Source organism: Ursus arctos, unplaced genomic scaffold (assembly GCF_023065955.2).
Source record: "Ursus arctos isolate Adak ecotype North America unplaced genomic scaffold, UrsArc2.0 scaffold_1, whole genome shotgun sequence".
In the NCBI taxonomy this organism is placed as follows: domain Eukaryota; kingdom Metazoa; phylum Chordata; class Mammalia; order Carnivora; family Ursidae; genus Ursus; species Ursus arctos.
In genome coordinates, this window is record NW_026622763.1 from 39,240,727 (window position 1) to 39,268,387 (window position 27,661).

General features: G+C 42.8%; 1 protein-coding gene across 5 annotated transcripts in view; it reads right to left on the bottom strand.

Annotated features, from left to right (window-relative positions):
• The window catches only part of ACVR1 (activin A receptor type 1), a 128,835-nt gene that overhangs the window by 84,604 nt on the left and 16,570 nt on the right, over positions 1-27,661 (bottom strand). For 2 of the 5 annotated variants that reach the window (XM_057317917.1, XM_026492752.4), the window contains exon 2: positions 15,727-15,846. The exons of 2 other annotated variants lie outside the window; for them this stretch is intronic. The gene's annotated coding sequence lies outside the window, so the exon portion shown is untranslated. One more of the 5 variants, XM_026492755.4, reaches the window with a different exon arrangement.

The following is a 27,661-nucleotide window of genomic DNA, read 5'->3' on the forward strand; positions in this document are numbered from 1 at the left end:
CTCACTCCTAGGTAGCCCACGTAACTCGCTCCTTCTCTCTTCCCTTTTTCCATTCCTGCCCTGTCTTTTCCTTTTGTTATTTCTGTCCCTAGGCGAAGCCCAATGTGTCTTGTAACCAGTTTGGGAAGGAAATAGCATTTCTGCTCAGCTGATGTTACCAACTGCACAGCAAGCCTTTAGTAGGCCTTGTAGCACAGCTGGTAGCTCGATAAAGAAATGCAATGGATCTGGGGTTGCCTGGCTGGCTCAGTCTGTTAAATGTCCAACTCTTGATCTTGGCTCAGGTCTTGATCTCAGTCGCAAGATCGAACCCCGTGCTGGGCATGGAGCCTACAAAAAAAAAAAAAAAAAGAAAGAAAGAAAGAAAGAACGAAAGAAAGAAAGAAAAGAAATTCAATGGATCCATTGCATTTTCCCTGTTATCTTTCTATCTGCTTTTAATATTGTAGGTGTTAATTTTTTCAAATCCTATTAGCCCTCACCCAGCTAATGGGTCTGTGGTTGATCCATGGCATCATGTCAGTTCTAGATGAGATCTGAGTTTCTAGACAGCCCACCAGCCCAAAGCCCAACTAGCTCTATTCCTGCTATCTCTAAATCTCAAAAAGGTTCTAAGTGAGAAATCAGAACACCTTGTGTACAGAGGGATGAATAACAGGTAGAGGTAAGAATGGAGGAACCTGTCATTTCTTCCATCCTCCCAACCCATACTCTTGAAACAGAATTAGACTTTCCCAGTCATTAGATTGCCTTTCTCAGTCTGTTGGGTCAGCTTTCACAAATGTAAATCCAATTCCTGCAGCAATGCAGCAATCCCCATTACCGTGTTTCGTCTGTTGTCTCAAAGAAATGTGGCAATCCTTGATGATTACCCTCACACATAAAACTATGGAGGCTTTCATCAGCTGATGATCTCAAAGCACTTTTACGAGAGTTCGCAGGGATGCCTCCCACGTGGGCCAGAACCAGACTTTCTGGTTTTCTAATGGGGTGTCTGGCATTTTGTTTCTCCTAAGCTTTACTCCGGAGTTCCTGTGTTTATATATCCTCACTAGATAGACATTAGCAAAGCTTCAACAGGGAAGCTTCTTGGAAGTAAGGACTCTGTGTATCCAATATCCCGCTGTAAACTCCATGACCTGGTCTAGCATCACACCAGACCTATTTAAATATTTGTGGAATGAATGGAGCTTAAAATTATAGAAACATCCCAAGCATTAACAATTTCAACCTCATAAACTTGGTGACCTAAAACTTCTCTATCACTAAACGGCTAAGCTTCTACCCTAGAATTTAAATTAAATTTAAATTAAATTTAAAACAGTGCAAAATGTACTAATAACTCTTATTTGAGTGGAACATGTTAACACAAAAAAACATAAAGAAACATACCAAAAAATTGTAGAAAAAAATACTATTTCATAAAAGCAGTCCTCACTTTAGAATGGTAGTAAGTTTTCCTAATACATTTATTAATTAAACATCTCCAAAATAAGGTTAAGTTTTTCACAATTGTATCAACAGAAATTTCCAAAAACACTGATAGGACTACTGCAAAACAGGAGTACCAAAATAAATGAAGAGAGAACTAAAGCTTTTAAAAAGCATTCTTCCGATGCCCTCTTGAAAATATTTATGTCAACTACCAACCTAAATAAAATCTTTACCAGATCCCTCTCCCTAATTAAGGTTCACTGAGAATAAACTGAATAAAAGGCAATCAACATTCTTTTTCTAATTGTTTGGTTTAATATATTATTTGCCCACAGGCACATAGGCATTTCCAAGGCTAGGCGAGGCAACTGCTTGACCCCCCCCACCCTGTGCGGAGAGAACAAGATAACAAACAAAAAAAGACCCAGTAACTTTAAAAAAAAATTAAAAGTGAACAATATTTTTATGGCTTTCTTTTCTTGTTGTTACTGTTTGTGTGCATATGTGTATACTGCATATCCATAATTATGTCAGACAAGCTAGGCATTTTATAAGTAGTTGCCAGTCCTGTAATGAGTTATCTGAAAAACTAACCTGCAACTTCTTAAAGAGAAAAATAGCCTTTTATTTATCTTTTAATTTTATAATAATTGGGGGAGCATCCCTTCCAAACTAGTCAACAAATACTTGCTGACTGATGAACAGTGAGATTAATTTAAGATTAAAGTCAAGAAGCCAGGTGACTCTGGGTCTACCAGAGATTGAGATTGAGCAGCCTTGAACATTACAGTTCTTCCAACTCTGCTCCATGTTGATGGGATGATTGCAGGGAGTCATCAAGGTATGGTGGAGAAAACACTGAACTGAAGAGCTAGACGTGTCCCTGCGCCAGTTGTGTGACACCGGGAAGTCACTTATCCTCTCTGGCATCCAATTTCCCTAATTATAAATTGAGAGTGGTGGCCCAAGTTGCTAAGTTTCCCTCCAGCTCAAAAATTCTGTTTAGATATTTCTTTTACAATCGCTAGCAGGATTCCTCAAGAATTATGCCAACAAGAAAGGCTACGTCTTTAATTAAAAATGGTTTTCCAGGGGCGCCTGGGTGGCACAGCAGTTAAGCGTCTGCCTTCGGCTCAGGGCGTGATCCCAGCGTTATGGGATCGAGCCCCACATCAGGCTCCTCCGCTATGAGCCTGCTTCTTCCTCTCCCACTCCCCCTGCTTGTGTTCCCTCTCTCGCTGGCTGTCTCTATCTCTGTCAAATAAATAAATAAAATCTTAAAAAAAAAAAAATGGTTTTCCAATCTACTCCTGTATTGAGATGGCATACAATCCATTCATTAAAAAAATAATAAAAATAACAATTTTCATTTAATTTAGCCACTGGGTTCTTAACTCATACAGGTTTGCTTTTAATTTAATTTGCTTACCAATAATTTGTTTGCCAACTGAAGAATAACTGAGTAAGAAAATGCACAAAAAGTAGAAGAGTGTTGGGGGGGGAGAGGTTATTCAAGAATAGTCTCTCAAGGGGCATGAGAATATGCCCAGTTCCCAAGACAAGGAATCTAGATTAACAAAACTAAAGTCAGCATGTCCACCTCACCCACCACCCCGAATCTGCTAGTCTTCCTTTATGTCCTATCTCATGCAATGGAACCGCCAAAGAACCTTGATGACAAAGTTGGAAACAAGGGGTTCACCTTACAAACCCCACTACTGCCTTTGTCCCAGCTCTTATGGTCTCCCACCAGCAACATTTCCAACTGCCTCCTTGGTGATCTCCTCTGGGTACCCCTGCCACCAAGGCGGTCAATACCCATTGAGCTGCCTCTCCTCTACTGAACCATCAATGGCTCTCCTCAGCATGAGCATATTTCTGATTTCCATGACCTGGCCTGAGACCTCACCCAGTCATCACTCTACAGGTACTCTGACCCTAATTGCACCATACAGCACCCTGAAGACACCACAATCTTATTCACCTCCTGCCTTTACCCTTGTCCCCCAAAGGGTCTTTTTCCATCTGTCAAATCCCTATGCCTCAGGATCAGCTCACAAATCACCTCCTGATGGAAGCCTTACCTGCCCCCATGCCTACACTCTGTCTGAGATACGTGCACTCACATTGGTTGCTCCCAAACTTAATTATCATGGCACCTAAAAAGTACTTTTTAAAAAAAAATTTCACTGCCTAGTGAGTCTGTGATTCCTTGAAGATAAGGAGTATTTTTTCATTTCTGAAACATCAGGGACAACTCTTATAAATAATAGGTCCTTAATAAATGTTGATGGATGAACGGGTGAACCCTGATAATGGATTCAAAGCATAAGAGGGATTCTCCAAAGGACATATGAACAATAAAAATTGAGAAATAATTATGCTAATGGAAAAAAAAAAAAAGGTAGGCCTACCAGGATCCACTTTTAGTGTTGTCATGGTTTTTAATTCAAGGAAAAAAAAATCCCCAAATTCTAAATTATAGAAACTAAGAGAGAACTAAAGTGTTTATTTCATACAAAAAGACAATGTGTAAACTAAATGTATACACTAAACCATAGTTTCCTACTGACTTTTACATACATATAAATATATATACAGGGAAGTACTCCCTATTCTAATACTTTAGAACATAATCTTCTAAATCATATATATAGAAAAGTAACTTGAGAACAGCAGTTGAATACCACGCTAATACTGTATTACTGGAAACTAAGATGCTGTCAGTAAAACGTAAGAAGGAAGATGCTTCATCTTAAAAGAAAAACATTTTTTCCCCCAGAAAAGTATTCCCAAGGTGGTCCCTTAGAGCCAGGCCTCTGTATAGTTTTCAAGGCTAGGCTTTCACTCCCTGGCCTCCTTCCAGATGTCTTCAGTCAAGGTGCTGGGGGCCAGAGGGGCCAAAAGATGAGTTCTTCTTACCACAACAGTGCTACCTTCTTCATGGTTATTCCCCACCCCACCACCCATTTTCCCAGCACCACCCTTTTTATACCACGCAGCAGGGAAGAAAAGAACACATACATAAATTGCTCTATAATGTAACTGAGCTTAATTTCATAAGCATAAAGAATGTAACAGAAAGGAGAAAATGACCAAAGTTGAATATTAAGGAAAAGAGAAGGAAGATCCAAGGAATAAATGTGCCTGTTGGTAGTACTCACTGGCTGGGATCACTTTAAGTTTACACATGAAATTGCTTAATGCATGAGTCATTTTAAATCATGACTGTATTGATTCATTGAATATGTTCAAGCAAACCGGCAATGAAGATGACCTAGAAGTCTGGAGACGCAGATGATTCTCCAGTCGAAAGAATGGGGGTGGCAGATACATTTTTTAGAAAAAAAATCAAAGACATAAATAAGTATGTGTTTGGAAAAAAAATTTTTTTAAGATCTTTTTTTTTCATTTGAGAGAGAGGGACAGCCCACAATCCAGCGAAAGCAGGAGCATGGGGGAGGGTCAGAGGCAGGCAGAGAAGCAGGGAGCCCTGGGGTCATGACCCAACACAAAGGCAGCCGCTTCACCCACTGAGCCACCCAGGCACCCTTGGAAAAAAATTTAAATGCTGTCATTTTCTTACTACAAATGGGCAGAGAATGTGAGATAATTTATCAAAGTTGGACATGGGTTAAAAAAAAAAAAAAAAAAAACATTTAGAATTTGCTGTTCTGAAGGGTTCCGTGACACAGTCAACGAACACCGGTCCCCACTGGGGGACTGGACTGGGAGCTCGGCTTCTACCCTCACCCCGTGCACCAGATGAGTGGGAGCCCAACCTTCAGCTTCTCCTCCAATGCTCTTAGCGCTAAACTCAGTCTTACACGCTGATGGTTTCTTTTGGGGGTGATGAAATGGCCTGACATCGGATAGGTGACAGTTGCACAACGCTGTGGATTTACTCGAAGCCACTGAATTGCACACCATGAGAGGGGGCACGTTATCATATATGAACTAACTCAATAAAACGGTTTCGAAAAAAATCAGTCTGAAAGCTCTGCGGCCTCTTTCTGTACAGCCTCAGACCCCAAGTGTATGCTGTGCTGGTAACTACACAGACGTACTGTGTCTCCCAGTTCATTTTTACAGAGAGAACTGAAGCTTTGCAATCACACCGTTCAGTGTGGGAACTGAACCGAGGCCTGTCATTTCCTAGGCTCTGGCATCTTGAGCATGCTACTCTCTGAGCCCCAGTCCCCACCTACCTATCAGATGGGCAGAACGAGTCTGCTCAGACTGACGGGAAATGGCAAAAAATTAAAACGGAAGGGGCTCTCAGAAAGGACATGCCAGCTGGTGGGAGAAAACTAAAGGGAAGACGCAGAAGCAGGAAAGATGGGGCAAGTGAAGAGTGGGGACCGAGGCCAGCCCACCTAGAATCAGGGCCAAGCTCTCTGGAATTGTCTTCTGGGTTCCAGTGACGCTTTGAGGTCAGTGATGTGAGGTGGGAGGGTGGGGTAGGCCTGCGCCCAGAAGCATGTGCTATTATTACCAGACTACACGATCTACGACACCTCAATTTCTGGATTCCTTACCCAAGTAATTTGATATGAGTACCCACCAAACAGAGACATTTTCTATACTTTTAATCACCTCAAGAGTCATTAAGCATTCAGTCCACTCACGGAATTATACAGCCTCCTGGTCTGGACTGCTATTAATTAGAACACATAGCTTTGCACCAGGATTCATTTTTTATAGATTAATTCTATATAATAAAACATGCCTGAAGTTGATTGTGTTAGCAGACTTCTCATTGCAAGCCTCAAGATTCCACACCTGTGATTTAATTTATATCGGCACAAGTTGAAACATCAATTTTTCAATCACTTGTGATATTGCAAACAACCTACCTGACAATGAATTCGAACAATCTACATTTACCATGAATAACCCAAATTCCCAACGGGGCCAGAATTCTTCATGTGAAATTAATTCTTCATAGTGGTTTTAATAACACCATTCTCACTTAAAATGTGTTCTATTTGATCAAGTAACGGACCCCTTCAATATACATAGCGTATATGTGTGTGTTTATGTATGTGTGTATCTATACACACACACACACACACACACACACGCACACACACACATATTTAAAAACTTATCAACCTTACACCACACAGGTTTCTACCCTGGAAAAAACAATTCAAGAAGAGCTAAAAAGACTAGCGAGTTGCCAGCTCTCCCCTCCTCCAGTAGAGGCTACAGGGGAGCCAACTAAATCCTCACACTCAAGAGATCCTTGAGAGACCAAGGGGTTAACAAAGTAGCTGTCTTCCACTGCGCTTTAAGCGTCTGAGGATTGCTCTCTGGTGGAACTGGAGAGTGAGCTGAATATCACTGAGCTGGGATTCTTTCAATAAGACGACAGGACCACGAAAGCACAACACGGGATTAAAAGGAAATAAAACATGAGCAACTGCCTCTGTTGACCATTCACCCTGTCAACAATTCTGAGAAAAATTCTGCTGAGTTTCAGGTCACTAAACCCTCGTCCATTTTATAAATATTTGTCTCCCTGATTTTGCTTTTTTACTTTTTTAGATCCCAGAGGGAAATGATAACGTTCTCTAAGTTTTAGGATAGCTTATTTTCTAAAATTGGCAGGAAGGAAAAGGCTAGCTTCTGCTAGCTCTAATTTTGAAAGCATTAAGTATTGAGGGAGGGAACGCTTAGGTAATAATTTTTTTTAATAAAATGTTGTTTCATGAGCAGCATTTTTGTTGTTTTTACGAGCACAGCGGCGCAGTCAGGTTTATTTTAAGACAGCACACTCTAGCATATATTCAACCGAGTCTCCCAGAACTTACAACCAAATGTAGACTGATTGAACACACCCATGAGGTGTCCTCCTATCATTTTTCACTTTGGACATATGAAGAATAGGTCAAATACATGTTTAGAAGTTATTTTAAATATAATTTTGTATGAACTTTCCTAGCAAGCACACATGTGCGCACACACACACACACACACACACACACACACAAGGCTTTCACTTCTACTTCAGAGTTATACTCAACTCCTAATGCCTTTGGCAAAGACAAGATCCAATATGTAAGGTAATTAAGGGGAAAAAAGGCAAATAAATATGAATGTTCCACGGAAGGAATATGCCAGGGTTGGGAAAAGCTTCCAAAACTTCTGTATATGAATTTTCTCTCTCTCGAGGGAGAGAGTGGTTCCCAACTATAGGGTTTTTTTGTTCGTCAAACATCAAGAATGGTAAGGAAACTAAGTATCTCACACCCACATCTGTCATTTCTCAAATACAGTATGATTTATGGATACATATTATATGAATATACATTTAATCCATATATATTAAAAATGCAACTAATACCTTTACTGCAGGCCTTAATTATGTTGTCTAGGAAATGACCAGCCGCCCACACCCTACCCCCCGCCCCCGCCGTATCTTCTTCCTCCCCTAACTGTAGCTAAAACTCAGAACCGAGTCCAGCCGGCCTAGTTAGAATCCAGGCCCTGCAATCTGCTGTCTTTACAGCCTTGGGGGCATCACTTAATGGGACTCATTTCCTTGAGCTGCAGAATTAAGATTAAAAAAAAAAAAAAGTTGTGCGTGCCTCATAGTTATTGTAAGGATTAAAAGAGTGAATATACGTAAAGGACTCAGAACACAACCTGACGTATATGCACCATGAAAAAGTAAGCCATTACTGCTGATGCCGTTGTTACCATTACAACCATTATCTGAACTTCTGGGATACTCATTTCCTTCCTTTTCTTAATAGTTCTTGACTTTTAACAACTAAAAACTGTAGTTACTTTGGCTCGTCTTTGAATTCCGTTCTTTTCTCACTCTGGAAGACAAAGCAGAAGGCATAGGGGAGTGTGCTGCTGAATCAGCTCTGAAGTCTGTCAAAACTTCTTTACCTCAAGAAGAAATAAGATATGACTTGTGAGACTCACCACAGACTGCCATCTAGCTCTGCCCCACGGCACAACTGAAAACCAACGGTAAAAGCAAGGGTCCCTTCATCAGTAGGGTTTATTGATAGACTCAAGAGAAAACTTGATACCAACTTGGCAGATTCCATCTTTCAAGGGTTATCTAGGGAGGAGAAAACTGAATGCAAGTCACCACCAACCAACCAGCCAATGACACCTTTAATTTAATATATGGTGATATTCTTTGTCAATACGGATGCATATACGAACAGCTGTCAAAAACACTATGGAGTCATTTATACCATAAACTCTAAAAACAAAAACCAAAGAGTCACATCTGGAACTCACCCAAGTCCTTTAGGATGTAAAATTAACACAGCGCTGGTCTGACATTTAGAAAAAGACAAGGTGCCACAACAGTGTAAACATGCCACATTAAAGGCCATTCAATACCTAATATTAATCACTGAGGAGCCCTATTTCCTCAGAACAGTATCTCTAGTTTGCCATCTAAATAAAAATGATACTAGGAAAGGCCACATACTTTTTTTTTTTTAAATGCCTATCATAAAAGTTTTATATAAAGGAAATGGTTTGCCCAGAACCTTAGTTTGCCATCTTGAGTCACAAAAGAGAAGAGACCATGTTTGAGACAGCATGGCCACAGGCCCCTTGGTGTGGCCTGGAAGTGGTCTGGGAGCGAGGGGTCTGCAGCCAGGATCCTTGAGACCACTACAATCCACGTGGAGTTTCCGAAAGGGAAACACAGGTTGCACCTAAAATCAGATCTGCGTCTCCTAGCCCTGGCAGAGTCTCTGACACAGGGCTTGCACCCAAGGGACTGTGACTGTCTCTCTTCTGCCACAGAGCCTTCAGGGTGCCACACCCCCCCACCACCACCAGCATTCTGGCTAGTCTAGAGAACTCCCCCCACTCAAATATCTGTTCCCTCCCTGTCACACACCAGAAATCAAAAAGTCAAAGTAACTTAGATTGTAAACTCACAGGAAACAGAAACCATACAAGGTCGTTGGATCACCTCTCTTTTGAATTTCCAGAACTGTTCTTCTACACCACTCAAATAGCATTTCTTTCTTTCCCTTCTCTGGTGACAGTCAGGGCTTACCTGGCCTCAAGCCTTGAGACAGCAAGTTCCTAAAGTGAGGTCTCCTGCATGCGGCCTTGCCTGCCTGGCCCAGGGTCTCTCTTTATCAGAGAATGGGCTCAGCACACAGAGAATGAATGTGACTAAACCAAGCCTTTGCCACTCACCAAAATGAGATACATTGGGGGGAAGAATTTTTTTTTGCTACTAATTTTGAGGATGGAAATTCAAAGCTGTCTGGGGGGAAACTACAGCATTACCTCAGTGACAAGTGACGATTCTCTTGGTTCTTCAGCAGAACTATCCAACTTTAAGGCTCGTAACCCTTGGATACACTTTATATAAATTAACAAATTCTATTATCGAAAACTCAAACTAACCCAGACAAATTGGCTTAGAAACTACCAGCCAACTTCTTTCTGTGAGTAACCATTAAGTTTTAATCAGATGTGGTTCAATTTCTGGAACAGCGAGCATTAAGAAGGGCTCATCAAGGAAAATGGGCAAAAGTGGGGGCAGCAGGAGGAGGAGGAGGAGGAGAAGGAGGAGGGAGAGAACAAAAGAACCGCCCCCGAAGCCAGTCATGTAACACAGACTCTTGACTGAATACTTCTGCCCCTCTTTGCAGCTGTTGTCTCCTGCAGTTGGCACAAAGCACTGCCAGTCTGGGACCGGCTTCCAGTGAGGACAGCATTGTTTTATTGGCTACTTAGGCAGTGCACACACCATTAATGGAGTTTTTATCTCTCCATTTTCCTGTCAGTACAGAACCAGCCAGTCTGACTCTGTTATTATCATTAAGAAAGCTTTTTTTCTCCCCCCCTCCCCACACACATCTTTAATCCAAACAACATCTGGGAACTTCAGCCTCTATCATATAAAAGGGAAACAGATTTAGAGGTGGGGGGGGAGACAGTTCCATCCACACTGAACGACAACCAAATTCCAACAGCCAAACTTATCTAGAGCCACTCAATATCTCTAAAATGCTGTTCACTTCAAAAAGGCAAGGTATTTCCCACCGCATGGCTTTAAACCTTCTCTGGACCTTTGCTACATGAAAATCATGCCTTTTTGCCACGTAGCTTAAAAAGAAAAGAAAAGAAAAGAAAAGAAAAGAAAAGAAAAGAAAAGAAAAGAGGAAGGAAAGGAAAGGAAAGAGAAAGAAAGAAAGAAAGAAAGAAAGAAAGAAAGAAAGAAAGAAAGAAAGAAAGAAAGAAAAAATTTACTACTGCTTTCTTGGGTGGCAAGTTCTGTTGTGAAATCAAAGTCAGGAATAATATTTAAAAGATGATTTTTAGAAGACTGTATTTTTTTTCAAAAAGGAAAAAATAAAGACCCTTTATGACACATAACAAGCAAGTACATCTCCAGTGTACAAACTAATAGGAAAAAACCTGGCGCCATTAAACCCAGAAAATAGGGCCTCCTGTAACAGACAGCTGTCTCCTCTGTAGTTTAAGTGTGCTTTTTGCTTAGATCACTCCGTGAGTCATGGAATCAATACAGGAAAATGCACACAGCCAGCCTCACGGCTGATTCCCACAGCAGAGCAGGTTCGAGCCACACAGCTCCCCTGTCCCAGTCCTGTCTCCAGCACATGCACTGGGGGGGGAATGTACACCCGCTTTCTACTTGACGCTGGAACATTCCTCACGGGGTCCTCAGTGCTGGTCTTTTCATCGAATTCCTTCTATATAAGTAGAAACTAAAAGTTACAGACCTCAAATATGCAGTTGTCAAGCAATCCCTCGTGCTCTGCACCCCAGTCCTTCCCGAGTTTTCTACAATGCACCAACAGCAATCTATACTTAGGTACTTAGGTTAAAAGGGATTTACTTCCACAGAAATGCTCATCACCCGACAGAAGACACAAGCAGAACGGAACATTTAGGAAAAGCCAAAATTTGAGAGTCAGCAACGGTTAATAGTTTATTTTTAATTTATCTTTTTGTTCCATTCAGCAAAAACGGGGGGAAATCACTAACTGTCTGTGCCATGGGCTGTTGCTCACTGGAAGCTTTGCCTTAGAGCCCCTCGCAGTCTGCTGTTAATGATGGTCTCCGTAACCTGAGCCTCCCACAGTGGGAGACTTGAGTAAGCACTGGCCTCTCTCTGCTCTCGCCTTTCCATTGTCCCACCCCGCAGGGCCAGCTGTTTCTGACAGCCAAATTGCTGCGTGCTAAGCAATGAATGCTGTCAGAGAAGGAATTTTCATTTCTATAATGCATAGGCCTCCGTGGACAAATTATACAGCTTATGGTGCTGGCTGCAGGATGCTGCTCCAGGCTTGAAGTGCTGCCAAAATGCAGCCTTTCCTCCCCTCTCCCCAGCCCCTAGCTGACGAGACAGTCACTCAAAATGCATCTGAACGGCCGGCCAGAGAGAAACAGAACACGTGCTTTCAGGGACAAACAAAACATATGTCAAGAATAGCTGTCCAGCTACAATCTTTGATGTAACGGCATACGGTGCAAGCTAACCGAGCTAATGTCACACCATAGAGCCACCTAGCATGGCATCCATTAAGACCTACAGTAATTTGATCCCCTGCAGTGAGCATCCCTGGGGCATCAGCAGAATCACTGGCCCTCCGCTTCTAAGGGAGGCCAGACTTACCTAGAAAACACACCAAGGACTTACCGCTTCCTGAAAACCAAGGGGGTAACCATCAAGCAACCATCCAGGAGGTCCCAAAACAATACTCCTTCCTGGTAACAAAGGTTCCTGATACGTGATTTATAGAATTATTTTGTAGGAACTGTGTGCCTCCCCAACACCACCCCCACTTCCAACAACAACCCCTGACTTGGGTTGGGGCTAGGCCCCTTCCTTTTCGTATTGAATGTTACCAATCAACACACAGCATTCCATTGTGGGGTGGGATGTGACCTAGGCTGGTCCAATCAGAGTGAATCTTGGGATTTTGCCAGAACTGCTAGAAAAAAGTTTGCTTTTCTCATTTTACTCGAACCTGGGAGAATATGCCATAGCCATTTGACCACCACGAAGGGAAAACCTGATTGAGATTGGAGCCGGCAAAGAAAGAAGAATTAGGAAGAAAACAACAGGGTCCCAGGGACACCTGCTTGAGTCCTGGGTCACCCTGGATCTAAAACCTGCCCTCCTCTAGACTCCCCAGTACAGCAACCATCAGATTCTCATCTTACTGAGGCTAGTCTGGGTTTTGTCACTTTGCAAATGCAAATTAACAGATGAACCATCATTCCATCCTAAGAACACCCACCGGTTAACACAAACACATATGTTATACCTTACCATGTAAGCAAGAAAAAGTTTTTGTATTTTTGGTTGTTTCCTGTGAGAACTTACTCTTTCACTTTTCCCTTCTAGTTCTTATACCTTAACGGGAGCTAAAATCTGCAAAGCATCACCTGATTTTGCCCCTTCTGCAGGGTGAGCCTAAATCTCCAACGTGAATTCAAAGAGAGATGAGAAAGTTAAATTCATGACCTGCATTTTCTTTTGGGGTCACAGATCTTAACATGACCCGGCCTGTGTGGCCCAGAGAAAGTGGACTCTGGTTAGCAAGTGTTCAATGAAGCCAACTCTGAGAAACGCCAGGAAATCATCATAACCCTGACCAGGGGAGGGAGGGGGACACCTGCTCTTCTGTTAGGGGTTCAGGTCAGCCAAAGCACCTGCAGGCTGCAAGCCGCCAAGGCCATCACGCGCACCACATCCTGCAGCCGCCTGCTTTATCATTAACTACTGTCTGGCCAACAAGGGCAGGGTTCGGTTCAAGAACACCGGGAACTTTAAGGCAGGAGGCATATCCAGAACCACGGTGGGCTCACAGCCACTCACTACAACTATAAATATCCTCCTGGCTGCCGGCCCGACAGCAACCACAATTCCTGCTCCCTTGTTGGTAATAGAACTGCAGGCCTCCCCCCGCCCGCCCCAGAAATTCAGCACAACCAGGAATGGCAAAAATTATGAAATGTGCGCATGAGCTTACTCAATCCCCTGGCAAGCCTTGTATCCCCCCCTCCTCTCATCCATACCTGGCTTCTGAGCCCCAAGATCAAAATGAGGAGACTTTAAAGTTGAACTCATATGAATAAGATCTCCGTTTGGTGCTTAGGAAACACTGGAGGACACAGGGTCAACATTTCGAAAGAAAGGAGAGAGGGAGGAAGGGAAAAAGATCAACCCACTCTCAACCCCTCTGCATCATGACGATCATTATTAGGTTTGGATCCCAGACCCTGAGAGTCATTCTTTTATTAGCAGAAATGAAGGAGCAGGGTGCCCTGACTCCTCACCCACAGGGAGCAGAAAGCAGTGCAAGAAGCCCACTAAAACTGCTTAGACAGGGAAATCATGTAAATAAATGACGCACTTGTCTAGCTCCTTCTCAAGGACAATTAAAAAAAAAAATCTCAAGACGGACTTAGGCTCAATGGTTGAAGATCCACTCCAAACCTGAATCAGCGTTCTCCCTAGTACTTTAAGAAGGGTCAGTCTAGGGAATTATCTTTTATTACAGACATTGTGGAAACATAGAAACCACAATGATCCAAACATTGAGGAAGATCCTGGATAAGATCTTTTGTACCATTTCATCTCCAGCACCTGGCACACTGGAGAACGGGCATCTCCACATGCCATGCGCCCAGCATGGATGGATCTCTCTTCCAAACAACTTCCTGACCCTTAGGAAAGGCCAGTCCAGGAAAAAACCAGCAGAGAGTACAGACGGTATTTTGAACCCTTCCAAGTTCACTGCCTTTCCTGCCCGTGGTCATTCATGCACTGGACCAATCTGTCCTGAGCACCTATAAGGAGCCACACACTATTTTAAATTCTGGAGGTATACGAGCAAATGTGACCAAGTTTCTACCCTCGTGCAAGTTACATTCAGACAGAAAACGCCACATGGAAGTTCTTTCGTGCATCGAACCTCGTGTCTTCTGCTATAAGGACCTAAATCTGAGAGATTCCCTCCATTATAAGAACACATGCCCCTAAATACAAGGAATTCTTCAACTCATGAACCAATTAACTCTGGAAAAAGTCTCCCACATCCAGTCACAAAACCAAAGTCCAGCATCAGATGATGGCCCAATATACTCAAGTTCTACCACTTTGTGCCCCTTCCTTCTTTTTCCCCTGAAATGATCTAATATACAGAGGGGCTTAAGGAAAGTCATTTTAATCCAAAATGTTGCCTCTGGGCCAGGGTCTGCTCCGAGGCTCATCTACTATGGTTTCTTTTTTCAACCTGAAAACCAGCGAGGCATGTATGAATCGAAGCTTCCCTAGTACGAAGAACAACGTATTTAATCACATCTCTTATATAAGCCAAGTGATACAGAATAAAGCTCTCAGACTTTAACAGTCACAAAATCACTCTTAAAAATATGAATTTAACACTCCTTGAACCATACTCTACAGTCTACCCTCCCATTGATTTTGGAGGCAGAGGCCTTGAACTAATGAGAAGTATAGTTTTGTAAAGCTAGCACGATACATGCCTCCACTGAGTAACAGTAAGTGTATTTTTATTCCTGCCATTTTTCTGTCTTTCTACAAACAAACCAAATAAATAACCATACAGCCAGATTATAAGGACTGACATATTCAACACAGCATTACCCAACACACACTGGTCTGTTTCCTAGATCCTACAAGTTAGGATCTTACCGCGGGTGACTTGAAAATATTCCTTAATAACATGAGAATCCCAGTTCTCCCTGCAAAGTGAATAATAATAGCAGCCACGACTTTGGGGACATTTCTCAGGTACCAGACAGGGCTATGAGATTTGTATGTACATTATCACACCAAGATGGACAACGATGCAATAGGAACTATGATCTCCATTTTACAGATGACAAAACTAAAGCTCGAAGAGGCTAAGTAACATCCCTAAAGCTGCAAAGTGGCAGAATGAAATTCGAACCCACACTTGCCTGAAACCATCAGCCATTCTTACCCCTTCCATTAAAGTCTCTGCGTCATGTAGGTGGGGGGGAGGGGGGCGCCTGGGTGGCTCGGTCTGTTAAGCAACCGACTCCTGACTTCAGCTCAGGTCATGATCTCAGGGTCAGGAGATGGAACCCTGGCCTGAGCTCTGTGCTCAGCATGGAGTCTGCTTGTCCCTCTCCCTCTGTCCCTCTCCCCCGACCCCCAGCCCCATGCATGGGTACACTCTCTGTCTCTCTCTCTTCCTCACCTAAATAAATAAATAAAATCTTTTTTCAACAAGAGTCTCTCCATCATGGGAGAGGATTAGCACGTACCTTATGGAGCAACCTTGCCACAGACTGCTGTCACCATAAGCAATGGTTCCATGTCACAGACTCGACCAGTGATATGAGGATTCATGGATCTAATAAAACTCCAGATGAAGATATCATAACCTTGAAAATACCAGAAAGGCTGAAAATCAGTCACCTTCAAATCCTTAGTACAAAAAACACCAGGGTACCACTTAAACTTTAACAGGGCTAGACTGCCAGCATCCATTCAAAGTAAGACTGAGACTGAAGAAAAAAAAGGTATTATCAGATAACCTTGAAATTAAGCCAAACGAAGAAAAGAAAACAGTTGGGAAGGCAGCTGTGCTTACAGGGCAGGCCAAGGAGAATGAGCCCGTAGGGCGGAGGACACTGGAAAGTTGGCTCTGCAGAGAAAGCAGGGCTGGGGGTGGGGGGCTCCACTGTGCTGAGAGAGATCGAGTTTGGGTGCCTACCAGAACTATCTTCTAACTCTGGACAACCCACTGGAAACAATTCCCGGGAAGCCGAAGACTTCCAAGAGACCAGGTAAGACAAATTCCAGACAGTGACAGATCTGCCGAGCGGCCTCAAAGCTTTACCCGGCAGAGCTCCAAACCCATTGTCCCCTCCAGGCCCACCCTGCCCTGCCCTGCCCTGCAGAGGCTTCTCCGCTCTGTTTCAGAGCTGCCCCCTCCCGACCACTCACTTAGGATTTCTGAGAAACAGAAAGCTCCCCCAAAAAAGAATACCAGAAATAAACAAAAAACTTGCACTGAGAAAGATCACTTGTTATATTCCAGAAGAGCACCCTGACATTCACCATGCCAGGATTTTCACATGCCACCTTTGGTTTTCTTCAAAACAAAACAAAACAAAATTTTATCATTTGTTAGCTCCCTACCAGGAGCTAAGGGTTGCATAGCAAAAGAAACCTTCTTGCCTTCCAGGGCAGGAAGTATCCCTTAAAGCACAAAATAACAGGACAGAGATGAGGAGTTCCGAGTCTGTAGTTATGCCACTGATGTCAAGAGGTCAAAGAAATAAACCAGGACTGTGAGCTGAGATGTGCAGTGGGTTGAACCGTGGCCCCCCAAAAGATATATCCACATCCTGATTCCTAAAACTTGTGACTGTGACTTTATTTGGAAAAAGGGTCTTTGCAGATATAACTAAATTAAGTATCTTGAGAGGAGACGGTTCTAGATGACTGGGGTGGGTCCTAACTTCAACGACAAGCGTCCTTATAAGAGGCGCAGAGAGTCACGGGGAGAGGAGGAGAAGGCCATGTGCAGACGGAGCAGAGGCTGGAGCTCTGTCGCCACAGACCAAGAAAGGCCTGGCGCGCCCGAAAGCAGAGGCAGGGACGGATCCCCACCCCGGGCCGTCAGAGAAGCGCAGCCAGGCCCGACACGCTGATTTCAGACTTCTGGTCTCCACAATCGTGTAGGAATGAGATTCTGGAGCTTTAAGCCACCGAGTTGGTGGCAATCTGTTACGGGTGCCCTGAGAAACTACCAAGAGGGTGAGGAAAACACTGCTCAGGGGGCAGGCCTCGCAGGGATGGTCCGGGCAGCGCAGGCAGGCGGACGAGGCCGTGCAGGCCGAGGGCCAGCGGTGGCGGGCGCACAACGAGGAGACGCACATCGCCGCACTGGAGATCGGAGAGTGAAGCCCGAACGCAGAACGGGCAGCCCACGGCGACTGCAGCGTCGATCTAGGTCAGGTTAATTGTAGTGGTTAACAGGGGCGTCACCAAAGACGTCTGAGCGAGGGAATCAAACGTGCAATGTAGTGTTCAAGGAAAACTAATTTAATGTGAAAAAGGAGCATGAACTAAAAGCAAATAACCAAAAGATCTTCCTGTGGTGAAGAAAGATTCTTTGAAGAACAGAAACCAAGGATCCACATCCTAATCCCCAGAATCTGGGAACGTGACCTCATATGACAAAGGAACTCTGCGGATGGGATTAAACTAAAGATCTTGAGATGGGGAGATTATCCCGGATGATCCGGCTGGCCTTAAATGTCATCACAGGTGTCCCTTTAAGAGGAAGGCAGGGGAAGCTCACCTACAGAGAGAGAACAGTGGGACAATGGAAACAGAATGAAGGGATGGGCTGGGAAGACAGAGGAAGGGAGCCACGAGCCAAAGGAAACAGACTCTCCTCTCAGAGCCTCCAGAACTGCAAGAGGATACATTCGAGCTGTTTCAAGATACTGCCTTTGTCGTGATTTGTTACAGTGGCAATAGCAAACCAAGTTTTATGTTTTCTCCTCTGAAATTCAGATAAACCTTTCTTACCCTGAACTCCTCCAGAAATGATTCTTCCTTGCTCTTCCCCTTGGCTCACCTATGCTGGTCCTGTTTCATTCTTCCAAAATTCACAATTAACATCCTCTATTTTAACACGTCCTAACTCAGTTGCTTTAGGCCTTTGTCCACTTCGAAATTCCACATTATTACCTATATATGCCATGTGACTCCAAAGTTGGAGAGGATCTACTAATTTACTCACACACCCACCTTGTTCCAGAAAAGATTTAAGAATAAACTCTTTCTGGGGCACCTGGGTGGCACAGTCAGTTGGGCTTGCAACTCTTGATTTCGGCTCAGGTCCTGATCTTGGGGTTATGGGATCAAGCCCCACATCGAGCTCCGTGCTCAGCACAGAATCTGCTTGAGATTCTCAACCTCTCCCTCTGCCCCTCCTCGACCCGCATATGTGGGCTTGCTCTCTCTCTCTCTCTCTCTCTCTGGAATAAATACATAAATCTTAAAAAAAAAAAAAAAAAAGCAGCCACTCTTTCCTTCTGGGATGATGAAAATGTTTTATATCTTCATCTGCATGATGCCTTACATGGATAAAATCAGATGTCAAAATTCACTGAGCTGTTTGCTTAGGATTGGGTATATTTTACTGTATGTGTGCTGTACCTCAATAAAAACATAAAGAGGAAAAAGAATGATCTGATTTTACCTCTTCTCCTCTTGAAGACAAGAAGAGTAGGCTCAAAGTCTCCAAAAGAGAAGACAGAAAGCAACATGTCACACTGAGACAGTGAGGTTTATTATAAAGAGGCTGGATAAGTGAAGAAAAGATTGAGCATAAAGGATGGTGAATACATGGTCCTCAGAAGAGATAAGCCCTTAGGGAAAAAAATATCGGGGGCATCTGGGTGGCTCAGTAAGTTAAGCGACTCTTGATCTCTGCTCAGGTCCTGATCTCAGGGTCCTGAAAGAGAGCCCGCCTCAGGCTCCGTGCCCAGCGGGGAGTCTGCTTGAGATCCTTTCTCCCTCTGCCCCTCCTCCAGCTTATGCGCTCCTGCATGCCCATGCTCTCTCAAATAAATAAATCTTGTTTAAAAAAGATGATTAAAAAATATCAAAAGCAATAAACTTAAAAAAGGAAGGAAGGAAAGAAGGGAGGGTGGGATGGAGAGGGAGGGAGGGAAGAAGGAAGGGAGGGAAGGAAACTAGAATACCAAGAGTTTAGAAGGCAATTGAATAGGAGATTGTCCTTCAAGGTTTTTGACCCCCAACAAGTAATAAAAAATATCTTACATTTCAACTCATTACATATATACATATGTAAAACTGAAACAAAAATTTCATGAGGCAATTCTTCCTCTTGCAATGCATGAATTTTTATTCAAACTTTTATTTCCTTTTATTTCTAATGCCGGGTGTGACTCACTAAATTGATCCAGTAGTAGATCCCAACCCACAGTTTGCAAAAACAGTAAGGCATGCCTAGCAGGGACTGAACTGGACAGGAAGAAGATACTATCAAAAAGCTACTCTCGGGGCGCCTGGGTGGCTCAGTCGTTAAGCGTCTGCCTTCAGCTCAGGGCGTGATCCCGGCGTTCTGGGATCGAGCCCCACATCAGGCTCCTCCACTAGGAGCCTGCGTCTTCCTGTCCCACTCCCCCTGCTTGTGTTCCCTCTCTCGCTGGCTGTCTCTATCTCTGTCGAATAAATAAATAAAATCTTTAAAAAAAAAAAAAAGCTACTCTCTTCTAATGTTATGCTTAGGGGAGAAAAGTTCAGATGTTTTACTTTTCAACAGAAAGCCAGTAAAAAAAAAAAAAAAAAAATCTTTGAAACAATGTGTATTAAAAGGAAACAATCTGTATCAAAAGCAAAGTTTTTAATTTTCTCATTAAAATTTTCAACTTAACCACCGCCAAATCCCAGCCCATCTGGGTCCCAAATCTGAGACTCAGTTTGATACTGAATGTTCAATTCAAGGAACGTATCTGCTAGAAGATATGCAAAGGTAAACAAGATATGGTCCTTACCTTCAAAGAGTTTATAATCTACCAATAAAGAAAAAATAATAATAAAGCACTAAGGGACAGAGAAACTGATTTTAGCCAGAGAATGGGATATGGCAAAGGCTGCATGGTAAAAGAAATGGCATTTGAACTGGGGAGGGAAGAGAGAGTGGAGGCGGGAGGAAGGGATGGGGGAGAGGAGCTGACAGAATTACACACAGTACAGAGGAAGCTGGCTAAAAGTAGGCTGCTGTTGATTGAAAACGTGGCCCTAAAATTCATTGGCTCTCTTCCCATCAAGGTGTAGGATCTATATCCCCTCCCCTCGAATCTGGGTTACGTGACAGTTTGACCAATAGAATATGGTAGAAGTGACACTGTAACAGTTTCCAAGAACAAGCCTCAAGAAACTAGAGGCTTCCATTTCCTGTTTCCTTGTGACAACTGCCCTTGGAACTCAGCCGCCATGCTCTGAGGAAGCTTGGAGAGACCACATGTAGGTGTTTTAGCTGACAGCATCACCTACCAGACATGTGAGTGAATGAGACTTGAGGTGATTACAGCCCCCAACCTTCAAATATTCTCAACTAAGGCCCCGGACACCGTAAAACAGAGGCAAGCTGTCTTTGCTGTGCGCTTTCCCAATCCTGATTCACTATGATCATAAAAGAATGGTTGTAATTTTATGCCACTACTCTTGGGATGGTTTATTGTGCGGCAATAGACAGACTGGAATAGTACAGCCAAGAGTATAAGAGGACACAGTAGAAGATAACCATGGGAAAGAGTCTGAAGGAAGATGCCACATACCTTAAAAGTCAACCTAAGCAGCTTAAAATGTCTTCTATATGAAATGGTAAGTAGTTGACCAGTTAAAGATCAAGGAAATTATATGAAGCTATAATTAGAAAGATTACCTTAGCCGCTGCATATAGAAGGGATTTCCAGCAAGCTCAGAGAAACACTTGAGGTAGTTAGAACAATCCTGAGTGTAGATCTCATAAGTGTCCCCATTTTATAAAGGAAGTACTTGAGGGAAAGATAATCTAAAATACTCTGATATCTAATCCAGTAGCAAATCCCATTGGCTCTATCTTCAAAGCATATCCTGATTCCAATCAACCTCTTCTCTTACTTCCAAGCCTGGTCCAAGCAAGCCATCACTCTCTCTCATTGAGACCAGTGCCGATCCTACTGAATTTACCATCAGGAATGGATCAATACTGATAAAAAACATCCTGTGCAATGAGTTGGGTCCACTGATCACATGTCAGTCATGGCAACATCAAATTGCTTTAATAGTTGCTAAACACTTAATCATACTTTCTGAACCTAACACAGTACAGAACAGGAACAGGTAGTTTTGGGAACAAGAACTATGGATTATTGAGTCCAAATTCCCTAACAGACATCAACCTTTGGGATCTGAGAACAAGAAACTGAGATTCCTCAGAATTCTTGAAATCACAAATTATTTTTAAAACATTTCCAACATTCTTCACTCTTTACTACTATGAATACCTTTTAAAAATTGTTTAATAAATAATGTTAAGTTTAGGAGTATTTACTAAAACTGAAGCATATAAGAACACTCAAACACTGGGAAATGACAACAAATACATAGTATTTGAATAGGTTAGTAACACTATGCAGAATCACATGTCAAAATTACCAATTTAAGGATTTATTTTGCTTCCAAAACTTATTATCACTACCCACAGGGTTTTACTTAAAAAAAAATACTCTACACAAAAATTTATTAATATTTATTTGCAAAATGACTCACTGTTAGCAACCAGCAGGGCCACAAATATACCATACATGGATAACCTGGCAATAGCAACAGGCAAGTCTGACTGGTTAAATCTTGGCCCCTTCTCTCCTTGGTGCTCTTCTTTTGATTCCCAGAATAGTCAACCTTAACCTTCTACTCCATGTGTCAGTGTTTCCTGCTCTGGCTTTCAGCATGAAGTCAGGAGATCCTGTAGGGCCAATAACTTCTCTATGTAAACTGTGGCTAGTAACCACCTTATTGGACAATGCAAGTAGTAAGACTCTTAGACAACAAATGAGCAAAGGGAAAAAGAGAGAGAGAGGCAAAACAAGAAACAGACTCTTAACTGTAGAAAACACACTGAGAGTTCCCAGAGGGGCGGTGGGTGGGGGGATGGGTGAAATAGGTGATGGGGATTAAGGAGTGCACTTGTCTCAATGAGCACGAGGTAATGTACAGAAGTGTGGAATCACTATATCATACACCTGAAACTACTGTAACACTGTATGTTAACTAACAGGAATTAAAATAAAATCTTTAAAAAAAAAAGAATCTTGAATGAATGAAGATTAAAAGAGAGAGAAACAATCCATCTCAGAAAATTCCAAAATTTGGGGTAAAAGGTACAAAAAAGCCAGTAAAGAACCAAGTCAGAAAGGATTAAATAATCAATAAAAGCTTTGAAAAAATTTAAACAAGAGGGAAATGTTAACAGACTTTAGACACAGACCAAAGTCCCACGCAAAATTTGAGAATGGATTTTAAACACTTAGCAAGTGATAATCCCTGGGGACCCCAATACTAAGAGCAGGTCATACAAGATTAACCTAATTTCCTTTTTCAATAAGATTCTGAAACCGTGAGTTCAAGGAAACACACACTTCTAGATTTTAGCAAGGCATCTGACAAAGGCTCTTATGAAATACCTGTGGTCAAAATGGACAAAAAGATAAGCAGATGTATCTGTAAGTTACTGCATTCAAAGGGTGCATTAGGAAGAAATGGAATCCAAAACGTTCGAGGTCATTGCCATGAGTAGGAACTGACAAACTGAAAATTAATCATGATAAAGGTAAGGTCTTATATTTAGTGAAGGGAATAAAAAGCAAGCAGCACAAGCAGACACACAGAATTCGAGGGAAACAGGATCTAGCAGCAGCACCTATGATAGGAGACAGATAGAACAGGGGAAATTTTGAGATCTCTGTTGGTAGTCACCTCAGTTAAGTAGGATTATGTGGCTCTCTGCAGTACAGCAGTTGACTGCATACTACAAGCATGGAAGTCAAAAAAATTAGAAGGGAGAAAATCCAGTCAGATGTATTGCAATCCACTCTAAATACCAATTTTTAAAGACTTTTCAATCAAACAGACACGAGCAACAAGGTGGGCAAGACCACCTGAAGCTCCAGAGAGATTATGCTCAGATAAAAGCATATCAGGGTGAAGGACCGTTCTAACCATGTAAATACAGTATTATACTCTACTTCTCATAGCTGAAAAAAAAAAAACAAACTACGACCAAAGGATAAACAGAGCTGCACTTATTACAGACAAAAACAAACCATCCCTGACAATCAACACCATCTAAAGGGAGAGTGGGGTCACAGCCGACACTGAGTCCACTAACGGCAGAAACTCACACAGGGTACAACGCAGGGCAACTACAGGGCCTGGGTGGTTGGATGAGATCCGCTCCCCCCCTTGTGACTCTACCACGGCTCTACCACAACGAAGAGGCCACTGAGGAAGCCACGAACACCCCTGAGGCACTGGCATCCGATCCGAACCTGGCACTTCAGAAACATTTAATGAATGGGAGCAACTTCAGAAGAGTAAGGGGAAAGAAGGAATGTTATGTCTCAAAGACAATGACAAGGGGCTTAAGAGGCAGCAGCAGCCGTGAACGCAGACTCGTTTTTTCGGAAATGCTTCCGCAGGAAGCAGCTTAAGAAAGTTACAAGATTCAAAAAAGTGTGTTTCATGATTGGGAAGACATAAACCTATTTCTAAGCCCAAGGCAAAAGCCAACTAAGAGGATAAACTAGAGGAGGTTGGAGTAAAAGGACAGACAGAAAATATAAAACAAGACCTTGGGAAAGGAGACCAGACTCAACCTGAAAATATCTGGGACAGAGTAAGCGCTGGATAACATGTTTAAGACACATCTTCACATGTACAAACAAAAGTACTTAAAATCATTGTTTTACATAGCTATGCAAACACACACGATAGGCACCATACATACCATGATCCTCTAAATGATATGAATTCCCAGTAAGCCTAGTTTCCTAATTACCCAAATACATAAAATAGACTGTGTTAGTCCACTCAGAATGCCATAACAAAATACCACAGGCTGGGGGGCTTAAACAACAGAAATTTATTTTCTCACAGTTTTAGGGCCTGGGAAGCCCAAGATCAAGGTACCAACCAACCGAGGTCTTGAGCAGGACATTACCCACAGCTGCCTTCTCACTGTGTCCTCCCGGGGCAGACGGCAAGCCTCTCTGGTGTCTCCTTATGAGGGCACCAACTGCTATCCTGAGGGCCTCACCCTCATGACCTCATCTAAATCTGTTTACCTTCCAGAGACCCCATCTTCAAATACAGATGGTCTCCGACTTATGACGGCTCAACTTGATCAGTTTCTGACTTTACGACAGTGTAAAAAGCGATACACGTTCAATAGAAACCAAACTTCAAATTCTGAATTTTGACCTTTTCCGAGGCTGGTGATATGGAGAAAGACACTGTCTCGTGATGCTGGATAGCACAGCTCCCAGTCAGCCACGCGCTCAGGAGGGTAAACAACCGATGCCCTGACCACCACTCTGTACCCAGACAACCCTCCTGTGTCTCACTTTCAGTACCGTATTCAATAAGTTACATAAGATATTCAACAATGTATTATACAACAGGCTTTGTGTTAGATGATTTTGCCCAGCCGTAGGCTAATTTAAGTGTTATGCACACTTTTAAGGCAGGCTAGGCTAAGCTGTGACGTTTAGTAGGTTAGGTATATTGAACACTTTTCAATTTAGGGTATTTTCAACTTACGATGAGTTTATCAGAATGTTACCCTATTCTAAGTTGAGAAAGATCTGTACTATCACATGGGGAGGGTTAGACTTTCAACATATGAATTTGGGGGACACACACACAATTCAGTCCACTGCATAGATGAACAAATAAAATTATTAAAGATTATCTTCAAAACTGCTGCTAGTGAATGTTCCAAAATCCAAATCGAACCAGACCCTTTTCCTATCTAAAATTCCCTAATAGCTAACACAGTTTGGGAGTAAGATCTGAATTGTTCAGCATAGAATAAGGAGTCCTCATACGTAGCCTTCACCCATCTCTCCAGCCTTATGCCACATCAATCCCCACGCATACCATAAGCTATAAACTAAACTCCCTGTGGTTCCCAGCATGCACCATGCTCTTCTTATGCCTTCTACCTTTTCTCTGAACGTTCACCATGTTAGAATACCCTGCCCTACACTGCCAGGCTAATTTTTACTTATTTTTAACATGTGTACTTAAGGTGGCTCTGTCGGTTAAGCATCTGCCTTCGGCTCGGGTCAGGATCCCAAGATCCTGGGATCAAGCCCCACGTCAGGCTCCCTGCTCAGCGGGGAGTCGGCTTCTCCCTCTCCCCACTGCTCATGCTCTCTCTCTCTCCCTCAAATAAAATCTTTTTAAAAAATTAAAATAAATCAGAAAAAAAAATAATGTGTGCACTTAATAGCTCCTTGGGTCAGAAACTTCCCTACATCCTTCCACCCAAGGTGGGTTACGCGTTCCTCCGCTGGACCTGCTGTTGCACCTTCTGCACACTTCTGTGATGGAAAGCTCCTGCCCATCTGTACTGTAACCGCGGATGCATGTATCTCGCTTACTAAGCTGTGAATTCTCCTGAGGCTGGGAATAGTACCTTTGCTACCAGCACAAGGCCTACCATCTCACCTGTACTGAATTAAAAAAAAAAAAAGTGAACAGATAAAAGCATGAATCAAAACAGACCATAAATAGATCATAAAAGTTTGAAAAAAGAAAGACGATGGAAACATTTTTTTTTAATTCCTAACAATTCACATCCACCTTCCATAGACATATTTCTAGTCAGAAATTCCCACAACATTTTGGACAGTATCTCAAACACCAGCAAAACGGAACATAAGATAGAAACCACTGGAAGATCAAGAGCAAAGACAGAGGGAAAGAAGGATGGTGCTTGGCCACAGAACTGGCAGACACAAAAGGCACAGGAAAGCGTGTATCCACAAAACACACTTCATACCCCTCCAATGAGCTGACTGCCTTTTCACGTGTCTCGTGAAAGCCAATGAACAATGGATGGGCCCCTCACAAAAGAAAACTCTGTCCCATTCAGACTTGAAGATGGCACCTTTAGGTTGCAAACTGATTGAAGCCCGGTGTCTAAAAGAATAGCTCCTGTGCACCTCACTCATCAGAAGGGCCCACTTGGTCTACAGGAGTCAGGAGTCAGGAGTCAGAGCAAATGTGCTCTGTGGGTGGTCCTGGGGGAGAGGCTTTACAAAGATAGAGTCCATACAAGTCTGAACTAGCCTTGTGGGTCAACGGTCCTTCAGCAGGAGGGGAGCTGAATTAAGTGCAGGGAAATGACTTTATGGTCTGACTCATATTTTGCCTTTTTCTCCTCTCAAGAGAAACAGGCTCCTGATGGCACATTTTCTGATGACCAAACATTAACTCATCTGCCTAAATTTCCCTCAGTGACTAAAAAGTTCCTCCCTTCATACTGAACCAGTAGCTTGAAATTTTAACGTAAATACAAAAAAGGGACTCAAAATTTTATTCTTCTTCCTCAATCCGTAGCACTCTGAAAAATAACATATTTTAATGTAGTCTAAAGTATGGCTTCTTAGGACTGTATAAAAAAGATTATACACTACCATTCCTTAGTAGAAGTAGAAAAAAAAAGTGCTATAATGTGCTTTTGTCCCGTGGCTATAATTAAGGTTGAAAAAGACCTTCAGTTTTCTCCTCTAAGACATCATCAGATTAGAATTACTCCTGTTTCATCCTCACCTCCCCTCCACGGGCTCCTTTAAAAGTGCCTGACATCCTTCCAGTTCCCCCTAAGCGACTCCTTCCTGCTCTCAACTTTTCACAGCTGACTCAAAACCTCTCGTCTCTCGTCCTAAAACTTGCTGATTCCACTTCTTCATTCTCTTTCATCATTCCCTTTCCCCAAATCCTAACATCGTATCTTTAACGACTCACAGGGGGAAAAAAATCATTTAAAAAAAAACTGATAATGGGCCATTGTGATAAAATGGAGAATGTGTAATACAAAACAGCACCTCCCTTTTTCAAAATAACATGTATTTACTAGTGCCCACTATGCACCCTGTAGGGATTACAAAACAAGATCAGCTTTCCTGAACTGTGAGCTTTGTCAGAGGCTGACTGACCTTACACCACTACACGCAGCCCATCGGGGTATCTCATATATAACGGAGAGCCCTGCTGAAGTCGAGAGACGGTTGGGCCTCTTCCACTGTAGATGACTTCTGGTATTAAAATAAGAAATGTCAGAACAGAGTGACAACAACTGTGTATGTATTAAATATTTACAAAGAATGCCAGGCGATATTATTGGGCTGGTCTCAAGATAATTACATAGTTCAGTAAGGAGACACAAGTTCAAAGTTGTGCGACCCACGATGCCTTCTTTTCAATCCTGTTGTTACAGTTCCGAGGCCCTGTCATTCAAAAGTAATGTCAAGACCAAGGTGGGACACTTTGTGAGTGGGAAGCTTGGGCCAACAGGCCTCCTCTGCCTGCTACCACCTCTTAAAGCCCCCTCACAGCAATGAGTGAAGGAGCCAACACAACCGTGAACACATCGTCTCC